The 6,472-nt window shown below is 45.4% G+C and overlaps 1 protein-coding gene and 1 long non-coding RNA gene across 10 annotated transcripts in view; one reads left to right on the plus strand and one right to left on the minus strand.

The window, feature by feature from the left end:
• Positions 1 to 4,802, minus strand: part of Ilf3 (interleukin enhancer binding factor 3) — a 33,126-nt gene extending 28,324 nt beyond the window's left edge. For 6 of the 9 annotated variants that reach the window (XM_027955088.2, XM_071602637.1, XM_027955086.2 and 3 more), the window contains exon 1: positions 4,626 to 4,801. The gene's annotated coding sequence lies outside the window, so the exon portion shown is untranslated. Of the gene's footprint in view, positions 1 to 2,759; positions 2,821 to 4,625 lie in introns of those variants that run through there. The other 3 variants (XM_027955092.3, XM_027955091.3, XM_071602624.1) reach the window with 2 other exon arrangements.
• Position 4,803: 1 nt separating this feature from the next.
• On the plus strand, positions 4,804 to 6,179 carry LOC139702188 (uncharacterized). Its single transcript, XR_011704766.1, has 2 exons — positions 4,804 to 4,911; positions 5,080 to 6,179. It is a non-coding gene; the product is annotated as an uncharacterized lncRNA (long non-coding RNA).
• Positions 6,180 to 6,472: the final 293 nt, after the last annotated feature.

Raw genomic sequence — 6,472 nt, forward strand, 5'->3', positions numbered from 1 at the left:
CTTGCACATGCTAGGCAAGTGATCTACCACTGAGCTATACCACCTCAGTCCCAGTTGCCAGTTCAGTTTTATAAAAAACTGCTAAACCATTTTCCAAGTTGCAACCTTGGATTTTAAAAAGCAGACCTGAGGGTTAGCTCAGTAGTACAGCACTTGCTTATTAGCAAACTTGAGGCTCTGGGTTCTGTTACCAGCACTGCAAAAAAAATAAATAATTTGGGGGCAGGGTTGTGGCTCAGGGGTAGAGCGCTTGCATACCACGTGCAACGCCCTGGGTTCGATCCTCAGCACCACATAAAAATAAATAAAATAAAGCTATTGTGTCCAATTACAACTAAAAAACAAATATTAAAAAATAAATAAATGAATAACTTGGGGGGGGGATTAAAGAGACTCATATTGTGTGCAGAGGAAGAAGCTGTAATCCCAGCAACTCAGCAAGACCCTAAGCAACTTGGTGAGACCCTGTCTCAAAACACAAAAAGGGCTGGGGGAGCTAGGGTTGAGAGCTCGCCTTGCACATGCACGACCCTGGGTTCGATCCTCAGCACCACCTAAGAATAAATAAGTGAAATAAAGGTATCGTTTCCAATTACAACTAAAAGATAAATTTAAAAAAAAAAAAAAGGGATGGGAATGTGACTCAGTGGTATAGCACTTCTGGGTTCAATCCCCAAAATTAAAAGAAAAAGACTTAAGTAACTTCACCAAAATTCATTTAATTCCTGCTCTCCCCTTCTATTAGTTTATACAGTTTGCTTTGCGAAAATGTAGTTATCATCACTAGGCAGTCCACAGAACCTCCACATTTAACTGGTCAACAATTATTCCCTCCTATGAAGATACTGCACTGTACCTATGAATCAAATGATTATTAAATTCTCCTATGAACCTGAGCTGTTTGTTTCCATGTTTTTGACCTTTTTTCCCTTAATATTGAGTCTATGGCTGGCCATGATCTCCTCAGTTCCTGATGCACCTGCCTTAGTTTCCAGAGTAGCTGAGATTACGGATGTTCATGGGTTAGTTTTTTTTAATGTTTTTTAATAGTTATTGATGAATCTTTATTTATTTGTTTATATGTGGTGCTGAGAATCGAATCCAGTGCCTCATACATGCTAGGCAAGTGCTCTACCACTCAGCCACAACCCCAGCCCTGGGTTAGATTTTTTAAAATAAATTATAAATTACTGGAGACAGAAACAGGAGGATCACTTGAGCCCAATAGTTGAAGGCCACCCTGAGCAATCAGTAAGACCCTGTATCAAAACAGAATAACAAGAACTGGGGATGTAGCTCAGAGATTGCTGCAAAAGAGAAAAAAAAGAAAGAAAGAAAGACAGCTGTTTGGCAAGTTTAAGACAAATTATGTGTTTCAAATTGCCAGCAGGGTCATTCTCATTATTACTAAAATTGTAAAAATAATCTGAAGCAAGTTTACTCACTTTAATAAAAAAGATACATTCAACTTTGTAACTAAATGATCCCTGGTGATCATAAATGGTCTAAAGAACATGGCCCTTAGGTAGTATACACATTTTGGTTTTAAAACTAGTTACATCTTTGGGCAGAGCACTTGCCTCAGATTCAATGGGCCCCTGGGTTCCATCCCCATCAACATACACAGTTACATTTTCAGTCTTTGTTACATAGACATTGTTTTTCAGATGTTGATGGATCTTTTATTCATTTATTTACATGCAGTGCTGAGAATCAAACCCAGTGCCTCGCACATGCTAGGCAAGTGTTCTACTACTGAGCCACCACCCCAGCCGTTAGACATTTTATGAGCAACAGGAAAAAATTTTTTCAACTGGATATTTCTCAAGACATCTGAAAAACAGCACTTACTTAAAATGTTTAAATTTCCAATTGTTATTTATAAAGGGATCACCTCTGGAAAAAAGGTATCTACACCAAAGACAATTTTTTAAAAAATATTTATTTTTTGGTGTAGATGGACACACCACAATGCATTTTATTTTTATGTGGTGCTGAGGATTGACCTGGGTCCCGCCCGTGCTAGGCGAGTGCTCTACCGCTGAGCCACAATCCCAGTCCCTACCATAGACAATTTTTAAAAATACAAGGTTCCCTTACACACATCTGCCTTCATTATGATTTCAGCACTTACTCTAAATATTAAAGCAGAGAGATAACCTACTTGTTTTGGATAAAACCGCCAAATGCCACAGCAGAAAACTGAAGTCCACATCATCATTATAGAGCCCAAAGCCCACTTCACTCACTGTGTTGCCTGTAACTCCAACCCACTGCTAACAGTAACCAAATCTCTCTCTCCTGGGACTTTGCTAAAATACAAGGCGCCCAATATACAAAACCTAGAAAAAAACCAAATTGCTGAGAAGTTTCAATCAAAGCAAGATCAAAATAAAGGGATCCCCTAAGTTCCTGGACCATTCATGCTAACACTAGATGGTGACATTACCCATCTTTCACAACTGCAAAAGGTGGACTTAACTTGCTGACAAAATGTAGCAGGACACCAAGGCCAAGAGGCTTATAAAAATTAAAGTTTCTTGGGGAAAGAAATCACTCCCATGAGGCCATGAGGGGTGACTGGAAGGCACTTGAAAGAAGGGTGAAAGAGGTAAGAGACTGCTGCCTCACCCCAAAGAAAACATCTAATGCCTTTTTAAGGAAAAAAAAAAAAAAATTCTAAATTCTACATCTTTCTAGAGCCTAAAATCAGAAAAGATGCTGCCTATGGTTTACCCAAAGGAAAGAGATCAACTTACAGAAGGCCCATTCCCAGCACTGGCTCCACCTGGTCCTACCTGAAGGCTTTATCCAGAGATCCTAAAAAAAGCACATCTGTGAGATCAAAGTCTTAGTAGCTGCTCTTGTCAATGTGTTATTGGACAGAAAAAATTAAAGAAAAATCAGGACCTAAGTGATAGAACATTTGCCTATCATAAGACCTAGGTTCAAACCCCAATACAGGATTAAAAACAAAAAGGAAGAAAAATAAGGAACAACAAATTTAGATTCTTCACAATCAGGAATACAATAAGCCTGTGAAACTCTTACACTAGGGCTTGTTCCATTCCATTCACAAATCTCAGGGTGCTGGGGCTCTCCAAACAGCCAAGAGACAGCTTAAATGCAAAGACCCCAGCACTACTGGGCAGATTCAGTAACACCTGTCAGCTTCCTAGGCCTTTTCCCTTCCTCTTTCCAGCTGTACATGAGGCTCAGGTCTACACACTTTCTTCACAGTCTGATATGGTGGCCATATCCCAGGAGAGGACACACAAAGCATAGTGGCAGCACTGTGAGCAATCCATGGAGGGTCCCAATCACAAATACCTGAGGAAAAGACAGTGTAAAATCCTAAATTTAAGTCCTACATTCAGATAGCAAGTCTCATTTTCCTAGACCCTAAATATGCTATCATACCACTTACTGTAGAGACCACAAAATCTTGAACAACCAGAAAGATTCAGAATCACTGAAGTACCTGTATCCAGAAAAGGGAGGTTTATCACCGAAAAATGATACTTTCTTGTTGATCCATCATGTCCCTAAATAGCAACTTGCAAGCAATTTTGGAAATAGTGAGAAAAGCAAGCTTACTCTTCCCAAATTTGGTCAATGAACAGCGGAAGTACATGCAGGTCATCACATAGCACAAATAATTCATCCAGGTAGCAGATTAACTGGATTAGAACCTCATGGTTAACCTCAAGAATCTCAACTGCTCAGCTACTTGAGAAAATAAAGGTACAAAAGGATTTAAGAACGCACGTTTGGGTCCCAGTTTTGCAGTTAACAGTCCCCAAGAATCACATCACATCACCGTTTGGGGGTAGGATGCTAATCCTAAACAATCTGGAAAACATTCAACATCAATGAAAACCACCTGATCTAAAGAACGAGCCATCTTAAATCCTAAGTTTGGCCACTACCTCGTGGAGGCCTCTGGACCAGAGATTTGGGGACACAACGAACCCACAAAGGCTTCCTCCGTAATAGGTCTAGAGAAAAGGTTTACGTTAAGGGGGAAATCCGTCTTTCCTCACCCTGTGAGGACAATGGAGGCGACGTTTCCCGCCTTAGAAACCTGTGACCCTCCAGGAACCCAGAAAGAACCTGGGACAAAGTGGAGGAGAGGGTGAAAAAGCGGGGGGGGGGGGGGGGGGTCCGTCCCTGCCAGGATGCTCAGAACCGGAGGGGGTGTGTGCTCTAGGCACGTGCGCGCGTGCGCCCGGCGGCGCAGCGACAGACAAAGCCCGGCCCGGGAGAGGCGGCATCCGAGGGTCCAGTGCGCGCGCACCCCCAGCGAGAGGCGCCGAAGCGGGCCGAGGGGCCACGAAGTGGGGGGGAGGATGCGCGCGCACTGGGTCCTCGCCGCCGCCACCGCCGCCGCCATTTTGTTTCTTCGGCACAATGGGGGAGAGTAACGGCCGAGCGCGGGAGCGAGGCCGGCAAAGGAGAAAGGCATTGGATGTCTGGACCCGGGAGCCAAAAGCAAGCAAGAGGCACTAGAAGTCACCAGCCTTGTCACCGCAACCGCTCAACTGGGACCGTGCTAAGAGGGAGAACGGGCGGGGGGGAGGGGCAGAGGCGGGAGTGGGCCCGGCCGCGGCCACACTGACGCTTACCTTGTCGGCGTCCCCTTCCCCGTTCGCAGCCTCCGCCGCCTCCCTCCTGCCACAGCCCACCGGGGTCTCCCCCCTAAAGCCACGCGGTGCGCGCCGGGCGGCTGACTCCAACTGCAATGGCGAGAAGAGGAGGGAGGAGGAGCCGGGGCCGGGGGCGAGCGGGCGGGCGGGCGCGCGCGCCGGGGAGGTGCGGGAGCACGTGACCGTCCGAAGCCCCGCCCTTTCGTCGCTTTTCTCTCGACGTAAGCCCAGCCGGAATAAGAGGGAGGAGCGGAAAGAGAAGGAGGTGTGTTCTGGTCACGTGGTGGGAATATAGTCTCTGGCTGGTCACGTGCCTCTGGTGCTGGTCCCACCTATTGACGTATTTGCTTTGTCACGTGACACTTGCGAATGCAAAAGCCGCCTTTTCCATATGACAAGTTCTTTGGCGTTTTCTTTTTTTCTGTATTGGTAGGCCTGCGTCACGTGACAAGATCGACCCTTTTTTTTCAATGGCGGTTTTCGAGCAGTTGTTGCCACGTGATACACGGAGGGACCGGACCTTCCCGCGGCTGCGCGGCTCCCATCTTAGTCGGTCTCTAGGAGTTCGTAGACGGAAATGCCTCCGAATGTCTGGCACATGTGTGTCTTCTGTGCTAGAAACGCTGTCCCGTGGGGATTCGGCCTCCAGTGGAGGGAGGCTGCGCTCTTCCCATCTTCTGCTGCAGACGAAGACGAAAAGATGTGTACGAGGAAAATCCGGACCGAGTCCCTCGATCTTGTAAATCAAGCCCAGACCGGCGCTGCAGGGCGCCCCACTTCTTTGGTACCGAAACCTTCCTCCGTGTAGAGCCCGCTGGTCTTTCCCGCCCGGAGCCGCCAAAGACGGGAGATGAGTTGGACGAGATCCTGCAGCCCTCCCACCCCTTTGGCAGTTTGGACAGACAGGGCCACACAGGTGAAGACCGCACTGCGGGGCTCCGCGCCGTTCTTTGAAGAGACAGGCTGAGACTCAGGACGTTTAGCCAGGGTGCGCTTGGGCCCAAAAGTAAAGGCACTGGTGACCCGGTACCTTCCTAGCGTTGTGTGGCAGAATCTTCACACCCCGGTTCAGGTCCAGGGTCCTTGGAGCTCAACAGGAATAGTGGCTAGAAAGGTGACAGATGCAATAGAATAGACGTTATGATTGATGTATGTACATTCCATGATGTATTATATGTCAAAATACGTTCTGCTGTCATGTATGACTAAAAAAAAAATAAATCGTATGGCAAAAAAAAAAAAGGTGTCAGGTGCCATGCTTATTTGGGTCAGGAAGTATTGTATCCAACTACAACTAAAAATACTTTTTTTAAGTTGCTGAAGAAGGTGAGAAGATTTGGGGACGTAGGGAAACGAACAAAAACGTTTTAATAATGGATCTTCAGGTGCGGTGGCACATGCCTGTAATCCCAGTGGCTTGGGAGGCTAAGGCAGGAGGGTCATGAGTTCAAAGCCAGCCTCAGCAACTTAGCAGGACCCAAAGCAATACAGCGAGATCTTGTTTCTAAATTCTTTTTTTTTTTTTTTTTTTTTTTTTTTTTTTAAGTAGAATCAAGTCCTTGTCCTGGGTTTGAGTTCCCAGTGTGACCAAGGCACTGAACCTTCCTATCTTGTTAAAGTAAAATAAAGCATCGGCACAGTTATTTGTGCAGAATGAATCTCCCAAAATGATATTTAAGAACATGTTCTTTTATTAAGAACATAATGTGTAAAAATATGATTACCCAAATGGATGCCTGCTGTGCCTACTGCTTTTGTATTATTTACACTTTACTTAAGATTTTGTGTTTTTTATTTTTTGAAATAGGATCTTGCCTTGTCCCTGT

This window comes from Marmota flaviventris, chromosome 1 (assembly GCF_047511675.1).
Source record: "Marmota flaviventris isolate mMarFla1 chromosome 1, mMarFla1.hap1, whole genome shotgun sequence".
Classification (NCBI taxonomy): Eukaryota; Metazoa; Chordata; class Mammalia; order Rodentia; family Sciuridae; genus Marmota; species Marmota flaviventris.